This window comes from Petaurus breviceps, unplaced genomic scaffold, assembly GCF_028583685.1.
Source record: "Petaurus breviceps papuanus isolate PSGF00001 unplaced genomic scaffold, PetGlider_PUasm1.0 90700, whole genome shotgun sequence".
Taxonomy (NCBI): Eukaryota; Metazoa; Chordata; class Mammalia; order Diprotodontia; family Petauridae; genus Petaurus; species Petaurus breviceps.
In genome coordinates this window covers 1-21,804 of record NW_027187315.1, presented here as the reverse complement: position 1 = coordinate 21,804, position 21,804 = coordinate 1, and the positions used below count along the sequence as shown (strand labels likewise).

General features: G+C 39.7%; 1 pseudogene; it reads left to right on the top strand.

Moving 5' to 3' along the window:
* The first annotated feature begins 13,045 nt into the window (after positions 1-13,045).
* LOC138144455 (keratin-associated protein 19-3-like) lies at positions 13,046-19,889 on the top strand (annotated as a pseudogene).
* Positions 19,890-21,804: the final 1,915 nt, after the last annotated feature.

Here is a 21,804-nt window from a genome sequence, read left to right as displayed (position 1 = left end):
AGGGAGGGAGGGAGGAAGGGAGGGAGGAAGGGAGGAAGAGAGGGAGGAAGGGAGGGGGAAGGAAGGAAGGAAGGAAGGAAGGAAGGAAGGAAGGAAGGAAGGAAGGAAGGAAGGAAGGAAGGAAGGAAGGAAGGGAAAGAAAAAACACAAGGGATTCAATAAGGTTAAAATGTTTACATTCCTATATAGGAAGATAATATTTAAAATTCTTAAGAATTGTATCACCAATTGCGCAATAAAAAAAAGAGTATACATAGACAGAGGGTGCTGGTATGAGATGACTTTGAGGGGATGACAAAAAATTTAGGGAGGAGAAAGAGAATTTCACTGGGAACAGAAGGAAGGGAGAGGTGAACTTGTAAACTATCTCGCACGAAGACGTGTAAAAGACCTATAACAGCGGAGGGGGATATGGGAGCATGAGCAGTGAGCTGGACTTTTCTCTCATCAGAATTGATTTAAAGGGAGAAGAATATACATAACTTACCCTACAGGGAAGTCAGAGGTCAGGGGGATAAGTAAAGAAAGGACAACTGACAAAAGAATGAGCAGGTTGAGAGAGACAGGGATTAGAAACAAAACATTGGTGAAGAGTGAAAGGATCAAAGGAGAGAATAAACAGGAGGAAAAATAGGATGGAGGGAAATACACAGTAATCATAATTGTAAGTGGGAATGGGACAAACTCTCCCATAAAACAAAAATGGATAGCAGAATGTATTAAAAGCCAGAATCCTACAATATGTTATTTGCAAGAAAAACACTTGAAGCAGAGAGAAACACAGAGAATAAAGAAAAGGGACTGGAGAAGAATCTATTATGCTTCAGCAGAAGTTTAAAAAAAAGCAGGGGGTAGCAATCATGACCTCAGACAAAGAAAAGTAAAACATAGACCTAATTAAAATACATAAGGAAGGAAACTACATCTTGCTTTAAAGTACCATAGACAATGAAGCAATATCAATTCTGTCATAAGTAAATGAGGAGAGGAAGAGTTTACCTGTCCAATCTATGGAGAAGGGAAAAACTCGTGACCAGACAAGAGACAGAGAAGATTACAAAATGTAAAACAGATCATTTTGATTATATTGAATTAAAAAAGCTTTTGCACAAACAAAACCAATGCAAACAAGATTGGAAGGAAAGCAGAAAAGCAAGGAAACAATCTTTACAGCAAGTGTCTCTGATTTCCCAAATATATAAAGAACTGAGTGAAATTTATAAGAATATAACTCATTCCCCAATTGATAAGTGGTCAAAGGATTCAAACAGGCAGTTTTCAGATGAAAAAAGAAAAGTCATCTATAGTCGTATGAAGAAATGTTCTAAATCATTACTGACTAGAGAAATTCAAACTAAAACAACTCTGATGTACCACCTCACATCTATTATTGGCAAATATGACAGGAAAGGAAAATGATAAATGTTGGAGAGGTTGTGGGAAAATTGGGACATTAATGCACAGTTGGCAGAGTTGTGAAGTGACCTAACTATATTGAAGAGAAATTTGGAACTATGTCCAAAGGGGCAATCACACCATGTGTGCATATGCTTTGATGCAGCAATATCACTACTAGGTCTGTATCCCAAAGAGAACATAAAATGGGCAGTTAGGAGGCTCAGTGAATAGAGCAGTGGCCCTAAAGTCAGGAGGACCTGAGTTCAAATCTGGCTTCAGACACTTAACATTTCCTAGCTATGTGACCTTGGGCAAGTCATGTAACCCCAATTACCCTGCCCTTCCTCCTCCAAAAAGCAAAAAAAAAAACATAAAAAAGGGGAAAGACCCATATGCACAAAAATATTTATAGCAGCCATGTCAACCATGTCAATTTTAAAAGACTCATGATAGAAAATGCTATTCACATCCAGAGAAATAACTGGTGGACTATGAATACAGATTGAAATATACTATTTTCCCTTTCTTAATTTTTTTCTGTATTTTTCCTTTTTGATCTGATTTTTCTTATACAATATGACTAAAATGGAAATGTGTTTTACATGATTGCACATATACAACCTATAAAAAAAGTGTTTATTGTTTTAGAAAGAGAGGAATAGGGAGGGAATAAGAAAAAATTTTGTTTTGCTTTTTGGAAGGCAATTGGGGTTAATTGCCTAATCTCACATGGCTAGTTTTTGTGTTAAGTGTCTGTGAGGTCAGATTTGAACTCAGGTCCTCCTGACTTCAGGGCTGGTGCTCAATTCACTGCACCACTTAGCCACCCCAAATAAGAAAATTTTAAAATTCAAAATTTTGTAAAAATGAATGTTTGAAATTTTTGCATAAATTGGAAAAAAATGAAATAACAAAAAAGAAGCAGGGAGAGATACATTTATTGCTGTCACTACTACTTTGACCTCATTTTTGTCCAGATCAGTTAAAGTCTTTCTAAGATGTTCCACAACCAGAGAGCTACAGTCTTCCTTCTCATCTCTCCAATATACTCTATTATTACTTACATCTTGATCTGCCATGGACTCAATTACTTTTTCACTGACACTACCACATCTCAACTTCCAGATCAGCATTTCACCTGAACTCACTGGTCCAGCTGGCTGTCTACCTATACCCAGAATGTATTATCCTACCCAAACTCATATTAGCAGAACTTCCCAGTTCTTGCACTTTTAAAAAGTCCGATGTTATACTTCAATCAACGGAACCATTTCAGGGTCCTTGCCAGCTCTCCTTTCTCTGCCTTTGAAAGTTCTAAACATCTGATTCCTGACCCTAACATTCAAAAGAAACCACTCTCTCCAATGTGCCCAGTGATGTCTTCGTGGTCAAAACTAATAGCCTTTTCTGAGTCTTCCTTCTTCTTGTTCTCCGTTTGGCTCTGAAAACAAGGAAGAATTGGTACTCTTGCATATGTTTGACACTGTTATTCTAGCCCAATTTTAAAGTATAGTTCAGGGTAGTTTAGCGCACACTAATACCTCTGGTATGAGGGCTACCCAGAACTTTTCAGAATTGCTTTGAACCTTTGGTGTCTACTTCATTCATGTATCTCTCACCTGAAGCTCCAAGAAGTAGCAGACACAACCCAGTAAACCATTTTGGCACGTGGGCTAAACCAGGTTGAGATTAACCAAGAGGTCTCAAATCCTTCAGTGACTTGGGCGGGGGGAAAGGTGTGTACCCCAAGCATGTGAAGAGTTCTTATCGTGAGAGAACTTCCAAATAGCACCACTCAATGAAACAAGGCTAGCAAATGTAGACCAGCTTACCCAAGTCAGAGCTGTGCACATGTTTTTCTGGAGCACCCACAGTGAAGGGAAGTACCATGAAGCTGGTGTATATCTTGCAATCAGAACTAATCTAGTCAACAAGCTTTTATGTCTAACAAAAAGGAGTGGATAACAGGCTCATGAAAGTGATTGCCACCTGTGGGAAAGCAGCACATCGTCATCAATGGCTATACTCCCACCATGATGAACCATGATGAAGCCAAAGAAAAATTTTATGAAAACCTGGAGATTCTCATCACCAATGTGCCAAAATATGACAAGCTTATAATTCTGAATGACTTTGATGCTAGAGTAGGCACAGACTAAAGACATGGCAGAAATGGAATTTCTTGGAAGAAATGGAGTTGGAAACAGTAACATCAATAGTCACTACTGAAGACCTGTGCATGTCAACATTGTCTTCTGTTCATGCAAATAAGTGCATGAATAAATGCATTTTATAAATATATAATGCACAAATAAATGCAATAAAACTTCATGAATGCATCCTTGAAGCAAACATTGGCACTTAATAGACTATGTTATTGTAAGGAGGAGAGACATATAGGATGTGAGAGTGATGAAGGCAATCTGGGCACAGAGTGCTGAACTAGTAATACACATACTCCCCAAGCTATATATTTGTATTCAACAAAAGTAGCAGCTCAAAAGTAAGATGAGTACCAGAACAATTAATGTCAACAGATTAGAGCTCTTCTCTGAGTGGAAACAGTTTGTTGCTAGCTTGGAGGGAAAGTTGAGCCAACACAGAGTTGGCAACAGTGCAACAGAAAAGGAGTGGGCAACTTTCAGACACTTGGTGTACAGCACTACAATTACTCATCTGGATCAGAACATTCACAAGCATCAAGATTGGTTTGCTGAAAATTATGATGAAATTCAGAAGTTGATAAATGAAAAAAATGAGAACTCCACAGGGTTTACCAGCAAGATAGTTCATCCATCTCTAAGGAGGCAGCATTTAACTCCATTTAAAGAAAAGTATAAGCAAATTTGAGAGAGATGCAAGGTTCTTGGCTCAGTAAGAAGACATATGAAACTCAGTTTTACACAGATAGCAATAATCCAAAGTGCTACTATGAGGGCCTGAAGGCTATTTATGGTCCAAAGACTTATGGTGCTTCTCAACTACTCAGTGCTGATGGAGCCACATTGACTAGTGATAAGGACATGATTCTGGTGAGATGTGTTGAACTTCCCATAGCATTATATCAACAATGCAATATTCACAATGCCTACGGCAATTGTAAATATGCTGATGTGGTTATCAATCACAAAATATAACAGGCTTTCTATATGGGGGATGAAGCTGGAACATCTATTAAAGTACCAAAAGACTGAGTCCCAAAACCAGAAAGTCAAAGCCATCAGAGTAGTTATGAAATTGGCACAGGTAGATAAAGTAGAAAGCCCCCACATTCTCAAGCCTTTAAAACAGAACAGGCTACCTCAGGCAAAGGTCTTCCTCTCCCCACTCACAGCAACCACCCAGTGTCCAGAAAGCGTGCTCCCAGCAGCTCTGGCCCCTGGCAGTCCTCCGCAAAAGTCCTTAGCAGAAATTCTGGCTGTCTCAAAAAGGGGTTCACACCTCCACCTCCACCTCAGCCACTAGTGCTACCACAGCCGATGCCTCTGCTGCTGCTGCTGCTGCCTGCCGCCACCACCACCAGTCACTGCAGGAACTCTACCTTGGCTTCTGCTTCCTCTTGCCCCGCCCCTGCCTCCTACATCAGCAAGTCCAATGGGGCATGGAAGATCTTTAAATCCCATAACCCTTACAAGCATTCTCAACAAACTGTCATTAATCAATGCTGTAATCATTGACCACATACCTCACATTGAAGTCAATCCCTCTCTAAAGAAATTTCCAACTTAAGAAGAGGTTTTGAATGCCATTAGCCTATGGCAAAGCACCTAGTTCTATTTCATCTGAGATTTACAAGGTAGGATATGCATTGTTTATTTTTAAAAAGCTGACTGAAATTTTCTGGGTTCCATGGCAGGAATTCAAGGATGCCATCCTTGCCCATCTATATAAAGATAAAGGAAATAGATTGTCCTGTGACAATCACAGGTGGATCTCACCCTTAGTCATTGCTGGCAATATTCTTTTCAGAGTCCCCTATAATATAATAATAATCATCTTAAAGATCATCTTCTCCCTTAGAGGGAGTGTGGCTTCAGAAAGGGCCAAGGAATGGTCAATATAGTGCTTGCTGCCTGACAACTCTAAGAGAAATGCCAGGAGCAGAACAGAGGTCTGTACACAGCATTTGTTGATCAGACCAAGGCCTCTGATACTGTTAGTCATGAGGGCTTACAGAAAATTATGTAGAAATTTGGTTGCCTGGAGAAGTTCATGAGTATTGTATGTCGATTTCATCATGGCATGGTTACCCAGGTTCTGAATAATAAATGACGCTCAAGTGCTTTCCTAGTCACCAATAGAGTGAAAAAAGGCTGTGTGTTTGCTCCCATGCTTTTTAGCACGATGTTTTCAGCAATGTTGTTAGATACGTTCAATGAGGATGATGTTACCTTCAATAAGTATGGTCAGCTTACCACACTAATGGTAAATTATTTAACTTGAAAAGGCTACAAGCCAAGATTAAAGTAGAGAAAACCCAGTACATGATATTTTGTTCGCAGATTATTATGCACTCAATGCAGCCTCTGAAGTTGAGATCACCTAAGTATGGATTGATTCTCTGCTGCTTTGCTAATTTTGGTCTAAAAACAGACACCAAGAAAACACAGGTACTCCACCAGCCAGTACCACACTGTTCATATGTAGAACCATCAGTTACAGCAGATAAAGAAGTTTTGAATACTGTGGATCAGTTCACTTACTTTGGCAGTATGCTTTCCAGTAATGTGCACATTTATAATGAGGTTTACACACACATTGCCAGAGGTAGCCCAGTGTTTAAGAGGTTCCAAAGGAAAATGTGGGAGAGAAGAGGTGATGGACTGTCTACCAACTGAAGGTCTATAAAACCATTGTGCTGACCTCATTGTTGTATGCCTGTGAAAACTGGACAGTATATCAGCACCATGCCAGGAAACTGAATGGTTTCCATTTGAATTGTCTTAGGAAAATTCTAAAGACCACCTGGCAAGATAAGGTGCCAGACACTGAGGTCCTTTGTTGAATTAAATTGCCAAGTATTCAAACTTTTCTGCAGAGAGTGCAACTCTGAAGAACTGATCACATTGTTTGAATGTCACATGTATGTTTGCTTAAACTATTTTACAGAGAACTCAAACAAAGCAAGCACTCAAATGGTGATCAGAAAAAGCAACACAAGGATTCTCTCAAATACTCTGAAATTGATTATGGGACATGGGAGACACAGGAATAAGACCACAGAGCAAGGCATGCCCTCATCCAAGAAGGTTCTGTGTTCTATAAGCAAAGGAGAGCTGAAGAAGCTCAAAAGAAATGCAAGATGTGCATATTTAGGGAATCCACCCCAAAATTTCACATGAACTATTTGTGTCTGACCTGTGGTACAGTATTCCAAGTTCATATTGGTATGATCAGCCAGAGTCATATACACTGTAACTTGACTTTAACATAGAGATGTCATTTCGGTCTTCTTTGAGAATGAGGGACAACAACCAACAAGACTAATTCATTTCCTGTGGCATAAGCTGGGTAATTTTCTTGTCATCTATAGGGTAATTCCTAAGGTTCTGTCTCTTTTCTTTCCTCTCCACTAAACTTTCTCCTTTGGTGAGAGAGTAGACCTTCCTAAGCTCTCGGGGCTTCAGGGTAAGTTTCTCTCTCTGTCTCTGCCTCTTTCTGTCTCTCTCTGTCTCTCTCTCTCTCTCTCTGTCTCTCTCTTTCTGTCTCTCTCTGTCTCTGTCTCTCTCTGTCTCTGTCTCTCTGTCTCTCTCTGTCTGTCTCTGTCTCTCTGTCTCTGTCTCTCTCTCTGTCTCTGTCTCTCTGTCTCTGTCTCTGTCTCTCTCTCTCCTCTCCTCTCCTTTTCCTCCCCCACCCACTCATTGTCTCATCTCCAGATTCAGGCAAAAATCTCTCCTGAGCGCTAGTCCCACATCATGAACTGTCTGATTGGACAATTTCAACTTCATGCCCCCCTGCACATCTCACACCCCCAACTCTACAACAGATCTCTTCACTCTGCCTCTTCAAAAACAACCTATCTATTTGAAACCTCTCTACAACTTTCAAGAGAATTGCAATCAAACCAGGAAATCAAGACTATAGAGTTGGGGAAGGCCTTGACCCTTCAGTATGATCACAACCATTCAATCAGTTGGTAAAACTTATCCTTTCTAACTTCCTGACATCTCTGGAATACAAACATTTCTTTCTACTCATACTGTCATATCTTAGGTCAGCCTTTACAGCCCCCCTCTGCAAGATCATTGATTGGTCTCCCTGACTCAATCCTATTCCCATTATATCCATCCTCTGATTACCTGACCATAGGATTTTTCTAAAACATTCTTCTGATTCCTCTCTCATTCTAACCACCCCAGATCCAAAATCATTGCACCAATAATTTTGGAAACTCCAGTTGCTTCCTGTTTTATACTGGTTTCCATACATACCCTCTATTCAACTTTTCACCCTCTTCATCAACTGATCCCTTCCTACATTTCCAGTCTCATTATACTTCATTCTCTTCCTCACACTTTATGGTTCTGCCCAATGTAGCCTGTCTGCTTCTGCTCAAACAATGCTCTTCATCTCCCTTTCGTTTGATTTTGTACTGACTGTCTGTCAACCCTGCCAAGAATCCTCTCCTCTCTCCTCCTGTCACCTCTGATTTCACCTGGTCCAAGAGAGTCTCAGTTTTAATCCCATCTATGGCAGGTGGTCTTATCCCATTGACTCAGGGATATCCCTGAGTTTGTCTTTGAAATATTCTCCCCTCAATTCTCCATGTTTGGGGCAGATGCCTTGTTGTTTTCATGTTTTCACTGTTCTTCAAACTTTAGGACTGCCTGAGGACAGGAAATCTTGTGATATTTCTTTGTATCCCTAACCCTGAGGACAATGTCTGGTAGAGTCTAAACATTGAGGAGGTAGTTTTTGTTTTAATTATTTGCAATATTTTTAATGACTTGTTCCATACATTTTCCCCCACAATTATTTCAACTTCAATCTGAAATTTGCTGTCGTTTCATTCTCAAATAGCACAGATCAAAAGAGACAGAACTCAATAGCATATGTAAAGAATCAGGAGGTCAGGCCATCAAGGTGTGAAATGAGGACAATGTCCCTGGGAGAGGGACGTCATGAAGACTGGGTAGAGTACCAGCCACATTAACCATATAGGCATTGGCAACATTATAAACATTTCTTATGACAGGAATGAGATTGTTGGTAAAATCTTCATAGAGAAATAGCAAACTGTAGACATTCTTCTCAGGCAACAAAAACGACAAGAATGTGTGATTTTGCCCTGTCATGTTTATTAATAGGAATTAGGCAATGCTGGAATGGATCTACCACTCCTCCTGTTGGAAATGTATAAAAGTGCCTGTGCAGGTGGTGCCATACACACTCACACAATCTCCCTTCAACATTCATCCAAATCCGTGAATCCTGACACCATGAGCTACTATGGCAGCTACTATGGAGGCCTGGGCTATGGCTATGGCTCTGGTTATGGCTGTGAATGTGGCAGCTTCCGTGGCTTAGGCTGTGGCTATGATGGCTATGGCTGTGGAGGGCTGGGCTATGGTGGCTATGGCTATGGCTGCTGCCGCTCATCTTGCTGGGGAAGGTATTATCCTTCTGGCTTCTACTAAAAACCGCCTGCTTCTGCAGTGTCATGGAGTCCTTGTCTAACCCTGCTTGGGGTAATTCCACTGCACTATAAGGACGTTGCATTCCATCTTCCTCTACGACCAGGTGACATGGGAAAGCTACAATAGCACAGCCTAGAAATCTTTATGGAGCACCCAGGGCAGAGAAGTGACAGAGACTGAGAAGCAGCAGGGCCCGTCCTTCTGAGAAATGATACAGAATCTCACCTTTTATGAAGAGACTCCTTCTGTGACAATTTGTTTCCAGCAAAATTACTCAGCTCTGACATACCACAGATAAGGTATCTATTATGATTTTCTAGTAAAGTTCTTTTATTGATTAACAAAACTGTTTTTAGCTCTCCTTCTTGACTTCCCACTAGATGGGCTTGAACCTCACAACACAAAGAGATTTTCAATCTTGCCCTACAATTATACATCATTGAAGATTTGCTCTCTAATTTATCTTTTGCAATAAAGGGATAACTCTCCAGATTTCTATTTGAATAAAAGAATATTATTTTCTTATTAAACATCTTTGAAAAATTTGAATTCTGCATTACTTAAATTATAATACTTCCTAACTCTTAGGCCCCATTATACGAAAGTAAAAAGAATTTATCCCTATAAGCTATGACCCTTCTCCCATATTCTGTGCACCTATTGACAGAGGTTTTATGTTCAAGGTTGCTCAAAGATTCACGTGTTCATCACCTCAGGGTCATGGTTGATCACTTCCAGATCCAAGTGGTCCCTGAAGACTATGAGAATATAGATTACTCCAGTAATTTCTAGCTATCTTCAATGGCTTTGTTATCACCAGTGAATTTTAACTTTTGGAGCTAAATGGCACACCATAAAAACTACAGAAGAAAGTTGTATGTCAAGCCTGAACATTGTCATGACCTTATTGATCCCATCACCTCAAACAACTACACAACCAGTATAGTCCAGCTCACAATAATACCCTTGAACTGAAACTCTCCCATCCATGGGGAAAGTGGACCAATTTTTAAAGATTGTTTTCAAACAACTAAAACACCAGAACTTTCTAATCAACTCAAACTCTCAGGGAAAGAGTGTGTCTGCTTACTTCTCCACATTTTGGTTTTTAACATTGACCCCTAAAATTAAATCCTTCAGATGGATTCTTGGGAGGAAATCTAGAGCTTAGTAATCAACCTGGCACATAGAAGCAGCTTAATCAATTTTTGTTATTAAAATGCTTGAACTAGTATTTCAGTCAGTGGAGGAAATAAAACAAGTGGTATTGCTAATATATCTTATACCTCCTGGAGTCTATCTTAAAATGAATATCTACTGCATATATTGCTCCTAGCCCTTATTCTCTGACAAAAAAGCCCTGTATGGAGTCTATGGATCTACTGGCTGATTCACAGAAATAACCTCATGACAATCACTCCACTCCTCTCCAAACATTTGTCCAAATCATTCATCGATCCTTTTCCTGGAGACATCCTATGAAGATCACTTCAATGGAAACTAATCCTTGAAGAAGAAGATGATTTCTCTTTTTGACCGCATTTGAATTTCTGTGACAAAGTTGAAAAACAGTTTAAGAGGGTAAAATACTACCTCTGGATCCAAGTTCTCCCACCTGAGAACAAATCAAAAACATCTACTACCTGTACATTAGGGTGGCCCTTAAAAATATTAAGAGAGAATGAACAATCCTGAGTGTCCTCTAAGTCCAAGTCTAAGTCCCAGTTGTCTCATAGGCCCTGAGTTGGAGGACCTGCTTCTAGCTGGTCTGGTCTCCTTTAGATGCTCTACAGCTCAGTCAAAGACCAGCCAGGCACTGAGCAGTGCAGGTTACAGATGGGCCATCACCCCCATTTTCCTGAATTCTATAATCTTATGGCCCTCTTAATGCAATATCAAGGTCATAGTGGGGTTTGGGCTGTCATATGACATCCAATTGGGCTTTCTTATCCTTTAGACAACAGTTGTGAAAGATTTAGAAGGTGGGAGGAGAGATGCAAAGCCTGTAGTTCTCAAGACCACTTTGACCCCATTTTTCTCCTGATAAGTTAGTCTTTCTGAGACATTCCACAACTAGAGAACTACAATCTGCTTTCTCTTCTCTCCAGTATACTCTCTCAGTTGGTAAAATCTGCATATGTTTGACACTGGTCTTCTAGCCCAATTATTCATTTCCAGTGCTGTAAACTGGCCAATTGTCTTGTCATCTAATACCTATAAGGTGAATCCGAAAGTTCTGTCTCTTTTCTTTCCTCTCCACCAATATCTTTCTTGTGGTAAGAGAGTTGACCTTCCTAAGCTCTCAGGGCTTCAGGGTATGCCTCTCCTTTTCCCAATCCCTCTCCCTCTCTCCCCAACTCATTGTCTCATTTAGATTTAGGCAAAAAAGTTCCAGTCCCACATCATGAACTGTCTTATTGGACAATTTTAACTTCATGTCCCCCACACATCTCAAAGCCCCCATCTCTACAACAGATCTCCTCATCCTGCCTCTTCAAAAGTAACCTATCTATTCAGAACTTATCAATAGCTTTCAAGAGAACTGCCCTCAAGCCAGGAAATCAGTTTCACAGAATTGAGAAAGGCCTTGAGCCTTCAGTATCCTCAAACCTATCCAATCAGTTAACAAAACTTGTCCTTTCTACCTTCCCCAAGACTCTGGAATACAAATATTTCTTTTTACTCATACAGTCCCCTACCTTAGGTCAGCAATTGCTGCCCTCTCTGCAGGATGCTTTGATTGGTCTCCCTAACTCAATCTTCTCCCTACCCTGATCCATCCTCTGATCACCTGACAAAGGGATTTTCTTAAAAAGCTCTTCTGACTGGGGTGGCTAGGTGGCACCGTGAAAAGAGCACTGGCCCTGAATTCAAATCCGGGCTCAGACACTTAACACTTACTAGCCCTGTGACCTTGGGCAAGTCACTTAGCCTCAATTGTCCTGCCCTCCCCCTCCAAAAAGTAAAAAACAAAACAAAACAAAACACAAACCTCTTCTGACTCCTCTCTAACCACCCAAAGTTCCAAATCATTGTACCAATAATATTGTAAAGTCCAGTTACTTTCTGTTTTGCATTGATTTCAAAAGATACCTTCTTTCTGGCATTTCACCCTCTTGAACAGCTGACTCCTTCCTATCTTTCCAATCTCAGTACACTTTATTTTCCACACACACATTGTATGGTCCTGCCCATGATGGTCTACTTGCTTTTGCTCATACAAGTTATTTCATGTCCCTTCTGCTTGACTTTGACCAACCTGGTCATCTACCCTGCCAAGAATCCCCTCCTGTCTCCTCCTGTCACCTCTGACTTTCCCTTTTCCAAAAGAGTCTAAGACCTAATCCTATCCATACCTTTCCCCATTGCCCCAGGGGCTTCTGCCTTTGCCTCTGAGGTCTTTTACCATCATCTCTCCATGTTTGTGGCAGGTGCCTTGTTGTTTTCATGTTTTCATCATCCTTCAAATTTTAAATCTGTCTGAGGACAGAGAATACAGTGACATTTCTTTGTATCCTTAGGAAGACAATGGCTAGAAGAATCCAAACATTAGGGAGATGGTTTGTGTTTTAGTGCTTTTGGAATGGTTGTTTGATTCACTTATTTCATACTTTTCCCCCCACAATTATCCCAACTTCAAACTGAAGCAAGGACAATGACCCCAGGTGAGGGCTTCCATGAAGACTGGGTAGACCATCAGTTACATTAACCACATAGGCTTTTGCAACATTATAATTATTTCTCGTGACAGGAATGAGATCATTGGTAGCGTCTTCATAAAGAAACAGCAGATGAAGAGAAAACACCCTTAATGAGCAGGAGAAATTATTCTCAGGCTACAAACAATGTGATTTTGCCCTGGTAAAATCATTAATAGGAATGATGCAATGCTGAAATGAATTTGCCGTACCTCCTACTGAAATTGTATAAAAGTCCCAGTGCAGAGAATATCATACACACTCACACAAACTAAACACTGACATTCATCCAAATCCGTGCATCTTGACACAATGAGCTACTATGGCAGCTACTATGGAGGCTATGGCTCTGGTTATGGCTCTGGATATGGCAGCTTCCATGGCCTAGGCTATGGTTTTGGCAGCTTTGATGGCTTTGGCGGCTATGGCAGCTATGGTGGCTACGACTATGGAGACCTGGGCTATGGTGGCTATGTCTACCACCGCCCATTTTCCTGGGGAAGGTATTATTATTCTGGCTTCTACTGAAAAACCACCTGCTACTGCTGTGTCATGGGGTCCTTGTCCAACCCTGCTTGGGGTAATTCCACAACATTATAAGGATGTCATATTCCACCTGCCTCTAAAGCTGGGTGCCCTAGAAGAGATACTACTGAATGGTCTTGGAATCCCTATGGATTCATGGAAGGGAATCCCTTGGAATCCCTATGGACTCATGGAAGGGAAGTGGCAGGGACAGAGAAGCAGCAGGACCCATCCTTCTGGGAAATGATGCAGAATCTCACCTTTCCTGAACAGACTCCCTCAATGACAACTAATTTTCAGCAAATTTGCTCATCTCTGGTATACTATGACTGAGGTGTCTGATATAATTTTTAATAAAGTTGTTTCACTGGTTTAGCAAAACTATTTTCATCTCTCCTTCTTGAAGTCTCTGTACTTGGGTTTCAGCCTCAGTTTTCATGAAATTTTCAATCTTAACCTATGCTTTTGTGTCACTACAGAAGATTTAGCCTCCAATGCAATTTTTTCAATGAAGTGATGCCTCTCCATATTTAAAAAAATTATTTCCTTGAATATTTACAGAAATATAAATTACCCAAATTATCAGAATAAATAAAATGCTTAAATAACCCAATCTTAGAAAAAGAAATTGAACAGGTCATCAAAGAACTTCCTAAGAAACAATCCACAGGATCAGATGGATTCACAAGCAAATTTCTGTAAATAGTATTTTATTTTTTCCCCAGTTACATGTCAAGAAAATTTTTGGCATTCATTTTTACAAGATTTTAAGTTCCAAATGTTTCCCCCTCCACTCTTCCGAAAATGGTAGGCAATTTTATATAGTTTATACATGTGCTATCATGTAAAATGTATTTCCATATTAGTCACAGTAGTTAAAAGAAGAAACAGATCAAAAGGAAAAAACCAAGAGAAAGAATAAAGTAAGTGAGAAAATATGCTTTGATCAGCATCCAAAATCCATCAATTCTTTATCTGGATACAGATAACACTTTTTTTTTCTGGAGTCCTTTGTACTTGTCTTGCCTCACTATGCTGCTGAGAAGATCTGAGTCATTCATGTTGCTGATACTGTGTACAATTTTTTTCTCAGTTCTGCTTATTTCTTTTTGCATCAGTTCATACAAGTCTTTCCAGGTTTTTGTGAAATCTGTCTGTTCCTCATTTCTTACTGCATAATAGTAATCCATTACATTCATATACCACAGCTAGTCAGCTATTCCCTAATTGATGGCATCCCCTCAATTTTCTTTATTTTTTTTTTTTTTGCTTTTTGGAGGGAAATTGGAGTTAAGTAACTTGCCCAAGGTTACATGGCTAGTATTTTTGTGTGGGTGTTAAATGTCTGAGACCGGAACCAAACTGGGGTCCTCCTGACTCCAGGGCCTACACCCTACTCACTGCGCCACCTAGCAGCCCCATCCCCTCAATTTTCAATATTTTGCCCTCATGAAAAGGGCTGCTGTAAACATTTTTGCACATGTAGGTACTTTTCCCTTTTTTTCTGGTCTCCTTGGGATACACACCTAGAAGTTTTATCAAACATTTGAAGAACAATTAATTCCAATACTATATAAATTATTTGGAAAAATAACTGGAGTCTACCAAATTCCTTTTATGATCCAAATATGATGCTGATGCCTAAACTAGGAAGAGTTAAAAGAAAGAAAGTAAACTGTACACAAATTTCACTAATGAATATTGATGCAAAAGTTTTAAATAAAACACTGGCAACAAGATAGCAGTAATATGTCACAAAGACCATACACTATGATGAGGTGGAATTTATACCAGTAATGCAAGACTTGTTCAATAATAGGAAAATTATCAGCATAATTTATCATGTCAATAAAAAAATCATATGATTTTCTCCAGAGATGCAGAAAAAGCCTTTGACAAAATGCAATTCCATTCCTATTTAAAAACACAAGAGAGCAGAGGAGTAAATGGAGCTTACTTTAAAATAAGTAATATTTATCTAAAACCATCAGCAAGCATTATGTTTAATGCAGATTAGCTAGAAGCCTTTCCAATAAGATCAGAGGTGAGAAAAAGAATGTCTATTGTCACTATTAGTATTAAATATTTTACTAGAAATGTTAGGTATAACAATATGAGAAGAAAAAGAAATTAAAAGAATTATATTGTGCCATGAGGAAGCAAAACTATCACTCTTGGCAGATGATATGATGCTATTCTTAGAGAAATAGCGATCCCACTGGATATCCCCTCCTCAAATCTGCTCTCTCCCATATCTTCTCCCATGCCCCCTCCAAATTGCCATAGGGCACAGTGGATCTCTATGCCCCAGTGCCTGTATATTTTATTTCCCAGTTACATGCAAAAATAATATTAATAATATATATATATATTAAACATTTGATTTTAAAATTTTGAATTCCAGATTCATTCCCTTCCTCCCTAGTCACCCACCCCTACTGGGAAGGTAAGCAATTCAGTATAGGTTGTACATGTGTAGCTATGCAAAACATTTCCATAGTGGATATATTGTAAAACACTGACTATATTCCCCTCCATCCTATGCCTCCTCCCACTTGTTCTATTCTCTACTTTGATCCTGTCCCTTTTCAAAAGTGGGTGCTTCCAAATTCCCTCCCTCCCAACCTGCCCTCCCTTCCATCATCCCCCCTCTCATCCCCTTCCCCCCCCTCTATTCTCCTGTAGGGTGAGATACCCTATTTAGTGTGTATGTCATTCCCTCCCTAAGCCAAATTCATGAGAATAAGGTGGACTCATTCCCTTTTGCCTTCCTGTTCTTCCCCTCCATTGTAACCATTTTCACTTGCCTCTTCTATATGAGATAGTTTACCTCATTCTATCTCTCCCCATCTCCTCTCATTATATTCCTCTCTAACTTCTTAATTTCACATTTTAAGTACCATCCCTTCCTATTCAATTGGTCCTGTGCCCTCTATGTATACTTGTAAACATATATACAAACATTCACATATGTATTCATAAGACCACATACTCTCCTATATAGACATATATATGTATGTGTATATATATACATATATATATATTTTTTTTATTCCCTTCAACTATTTTTAGACTGAGAAAAGTTTCATCAGTTACAATTATCATTTTTCCATGTAGGAATGTAAATAGTTGAACTTTGATAAGTTCCTTATGATTTTTATTCCCTGTTTACCTTCTCATGCTTCTCTTGCTTCTCGTGTTTGAATGTCAAATTTTCTATTCAACTCTGGTTTTTCATCAAGAATGCTTTAAAGTCCTTTATTTCACTGAAGAACGAACCATATTTTCCCCTTAAACGTGATACTCAGTTTTGCTGGGTAGGTGATTCTTGGTTTTAATCCCAGATCCTTTGACCTTGGGAATATCATATTCCAAGCCCTTCAATCCCTCAGTGTAGAAGCTGCCAGATTCTGTGTTATCCTGATTGTGTTTCCACAATATTCAAATTGCTTCTTCCTGGCTGCTTGTAATATTCTCTCCTTGATCTGGGAATTCCAGAACCTGGCTATAATATTCTTAGAAGTTTTCTTGTTGGGATCTTTTTCAGGAGGTTATCGGTGGATTCTTTCAACCTCTATTTTGCCCTCTGATTCTAAAACATCAGGGCAGTTTTCCTTGAGAATTTCTTGGAGGATGGTTTCTAGGTTCTTTCTTTGATCATGGCTTTCAGGTAGTCCAATAATTTTTAAATTATCTCTCCTGGATCTATTTTCCAGGTCAGTGGTTTTCCCAATGAGATATTTCACATTGCCTTCTATTTTTTTCATTTGTTTGGATCTGTTTAATAGAATCTTGATTTCTCATAAAGTCATTAGCTTCCATTTGCTCCAATCTAATTCTGAAAGAATGATTCTCTTCAATGAGCTTTTGAGATTCTTTTTCCATCTGGCAAATTCAGCTTTTTAAGGCATCCTTCTCCTCATTACCTTTTATTTTTATTTTAAATGAGCTTCTTTTGCCATTTGAGTTAATCTATTTTTAAGGCATTATTTTCTTCAGTCAGGTTGTTGACTCTCATTTCATAATTTTCTTGCATCATTCTCATTTCTCTTCCCAATTTTTCCTCCACTTCTCTTATTTGCTTTTCAAAATCTTTCTTAAGCTCCTCTATGGCCTGTAACCAGCTCCTATTTTTCTTGGAAGCTTTTGGTGCAGGATTTCTGACCTCACTGTCTTCCTCCTTTTCCATGCTTTGATCCTTTTTGTCCCCAAAATAGGAGTGTATGGTTGGGTTGCTCTGTTTGTTTTCCTTCCTTTGCCTGCTCATGTTGCCACTCAATTACTTGACTTTTAGAATTTTTGCCACAGTAGGTCTCTGCCACCAGAGAGGGGAGCTTCATCCCAAATGCTGGGGTTTTCTCAGTTGCCAAAGGGTGCCCTCTCTGAAGCCTCCACATGCTCTGGCAAGCTGGTAGCACACCCCAGAACCTCCACCCTAGACCACAATCCATATCCAAGCATATTAAAGCAAGAGTGATTACCCCTCAAACTGGTCGCTTAGACCCTCCTATAATATGCAGTCCAGGATCTGAAGCAGCCACGTGGCTGCAGCTGCAAGGCCTCGGCCGCTTCTCACCAGGGGGGGAAAAACCAACTGCACTCCCAACTATTGCATCCCAAAGTCCACACTGCACTGACATATCACTTTGTCCTTAGCATCTATGTGTTGATAATTCTGGAAATTGCCACAGCTGCTGATGATCTGAAGTCCCTCCAGCCAGCAGCTGATCAGGCCTGCCCTGTTGCTGCTGGCCTGCTGGGCTGTCCTCAGTGGGAGTTTAGCTTCTCTGTGTCATTTTGAGGGTTCTGTACCTCCAAAGTTTCTTTGGAATCACCTTTTACATGAATTGGGGGAAGTGGAAGCTAGAGTCCCATGGAAGTCCTATTTCTATCCTTTCTGTGTACATTTTGATAGAAATTTTATGTTCAAGATTACTCAAAGATTCCTATCTTCATTGTCTCCTGCTCGTAGTTCATCACTTCCATATCCACAGGGTCCCTGATGACTCTCAGGATATGAATTGACCCATTGATTTCTATTTGTCTTCCACTACTTTTTTATCACTCATAAATTTGAAGTTTTGGAGCACAAAAACTACAGAAGAGAGCAAAATACTAAGCCTGAAGTTTGTCATGGAACCCTTCACCTCTAGCAAACTACACAGCCAGTCAAGCTTACAACATTGTCCTCAAACTGAAGCCCTTCCCTCCATGGAGAAAATGAACTAATTGTTAAAGAATGCCGTTCAAGTTCCTCAAACACTAAACCCAAACTCCCAGGGAAAAAGAGTGTCTGCTTTAGTGTTCCATAGTCTGACTTTGGACCTTTGGCACCAAAATTATGTCTCACATATGGGTCTTTAGGAAGAAAGCAAGAGCTTAGTGCTCTACCTAGAACAAAATAGGAGCTTAGTCAATTTTTATTGATTGAAATGCTTGTTGATTGACTTTTGTGTTTCAGGTAGTGGAGGAAACATAACAAGTGCTATTACCAATGGACCTTATATCTCCTATTTTATCTTAAAATGAATGTCTATTACTGTATATCTCTCTCCTAACACTTTTCTTTTCATGAAAAAAGCATGTATATTTCTAAGGATCCACTGGCTTTTTGACAGAAATGCCCTCAGGAGACTCACTCCATTAAATTTCTCCCCAAATATCTATCCAAATGATTCTTTAATCCTTTGCCTAGAGACATCCTATGAAGGTGACTTGAATGGGAACTAATACTTTTGCTCTCTTTGATAGTTCAGGGGGAATAGAGCATTTCAATTTCTGTCATAAAGATAAAAATAACTTTAAGGGAGGGAAAAAATCAGTTGTGGATTCAAGTTCTCCCACCTAAGAACAAAGTAAATATATGTAGTCCATGTACTGCATGGTGGCCATTAAAAAAAAACTATAAGAGATTTGGCACAGCAATTCGTATGTCCTCTAAATCCAAGAGTACCAGCTCTTCAAGTTAGTCTAGTAGGCCCCAAGCTGGAGGGCCTTCTTTCAACTGGGTCTGGTCTCCCTCTAGATGCTCTATAGCTCAGCTGAACATAATCCATGCACGGAGCAGTGAAAGTTATAGATGCACCATTGCCTCCATTTTCCTGAATTCTACTTCCTTATGCTCCTCTTCATGAAATTTCAAGGTCACAGTGGGATGCCAGGTTGCCATATGCTATCTTATTAGATTTCTTTATCCTTAAGAGAGCAGTCGTGGGACACTTAGAATCTGGAAGGAGAAATGTAAAGTCTATTGCTGTCCCTACCATTTTGACCTCATTTTTCTTCTAAGTTAGTCTTTCTGAGGCATTCCACAACCATAGAACTACTGTCTTCTCTTCTCTCTACTATACTCAATTAGTTGGTAATATCTGCCATGGGATCAGGTGGTACCTACACACTCACACAAACTAAACCCTGACATCTGTCCAAATCTGTGAATACTGACACCATGAGTTACTATGGCAGCTAGTATGGAGGCCTGGGCTATGGCTATGGCTCTGGTTATGGCTATGGATGTGGCAGCTTCTGTGGCCTAGGCTATGGCTAGGAAGCCCTGGGCTATGGTGGCTATGGCTATGGCTGTTTCCGCCCATCTTGCTGGGGAAGGCATTATTCTTCTGGCTTCTACTGAAAAAAACACCTCCTTCTGCGGTGTCATGGAGACCTTCTCTGAGCCACCTTGGAATGATTCCATTGCATTATAAGGATGTCACATTCCATCTGCCTTTATACCTGGATGCCATAGGAGAGATACCACAAGAGGTTTCAGAATACCTATGGGGCATTCAGGACAGGGAAGTGGCAGGAAATGAGAAGCAGTAGGACCCGTCCTTCTGAGAAATGATGCAGAATCTCACCTTTCACAAAGATTCTCTCTCAATGACAACTCATTTTCATTAAGTTTGTTCATCTCTGATGTTTCACAGCTGAAGTATTTGTTTTGTTTTTCTAATAAAGTTATTTCATTGGCTTAACAAAACTGTTTTCACCTCTCCTCCTTGAAGCCCCTGTACTTGGGATACAAGCTTGTATCCCAAGTACAGGGGCTTCAAGGAGGAGAGTTTTATATATTTGGGTATAGTTCCAAATTGTTCTCCAGAATGTTTAAACCAGTTTACAACTCCATCAATGCTCATTACTCTCCCCTTTCCCTTCCTTTCTCCTCCAGCATTTTTCACTTCTTATAAGTGTGAGAAGGTTCCTCTGAGTAATTTTGATTCCCCTATCAATATTGACTTAGAATACTTTTTCTCATGTCTGTACACAACTTTGACCTCTTTTTGAGAAACTGTCCTGTTCACATCATCTGATCATTTGTGAACAGTTAAGGTCTCTAATTTTAAAAATTTAATTAAGTCCCTTAGATATTTGAGAAAGAAGACTTTTATTTGAAAATGTCGCTGTAAAATTTTTATTTCACTTCATTGACCATGATAATTTTTACAAAATGTACTTACCAAGATCATGTCTTTCTCTTAGTCCTGCTTTTGCTTTTCATTTGTTTAATCCCATGATTTCTACTCCTGCTTTTTTACTTCCTTGAGAGCATAACAAATTCTTCTCCAGCCCTTCATTCTAACTCTTGGGTTTTTTTGTTTTTTTTTTTTTCTTGCAAGGCTGTTTCTCAAAACAACATACTGTTAAATACTTGTTTCTAATCCATTATGTTATTTGCTTCCACTTAATGATTAAGTTCATCACATTCACATTCAGAGTAAATATTGCTGTGTGTTTTTCCCCATTTTAAATTCATCTTCTTATTCTTCTTTGTTTCTTCTTCTTCTTCTTTGATTCTTCTTGTTCTTCTTCTCTCTGCATTTTTTCCTATTCTACTTTCCAAAAGGTGCTTTGAGAGGGCATCATTTTGAAATAGTGCATTTGAATAGATCATGATATGCAACTGCAAGTAAAGAGAGATGTAAGTCTAGATTACTAGATGTAGAATTGAGTGACAGAGAAAAGATCGTACAAAACGGGAAACTAAGTTCTCCATATGAGAGACTATAGGGGGAGGAAAGAGTAGAGCTCATAAAGAGGTCGTGTAGCATAATTAATCAACACAGCTTGGATTTTGGTCTACGTAAAGCAAGTGGGAATGAACAGTCCGGATAGTCGAACAGGGACAAGCACACGGAGGAGCGCTACTTGGCCACTGGTGCCCAAAGCTGAAGGTTGATCAAGAAGAAAGAAGATTCAGAAGGGATGATGAGATTTCTCCATGAGGCCATCATTCGATACCTTAGACAGAGCAGATTTTAGAGCAGATTTGGACAGAGCAATAGGAACTCCACTTCCCCAGTGGATGGATGGGCCTCAAGTAGAGAGCAGTGTTGCAAATAGTGCTGGCTGGGCAAGAGGCTGAAAGAAATGGGATCCACTCAAGCGGCGTGGCTCCTTCACAACACTCAGACATGGTCTATGACTTTACTCTGTAATCTTTCTTGTGCCATTTAGGTGCTATGCCCCAAGACTTCATATTTGGTACCGAAGCTGTGGACGTTAGCAAAACAAACAACGGGTAAACCTCGTGCTGCCATTCATAAGGG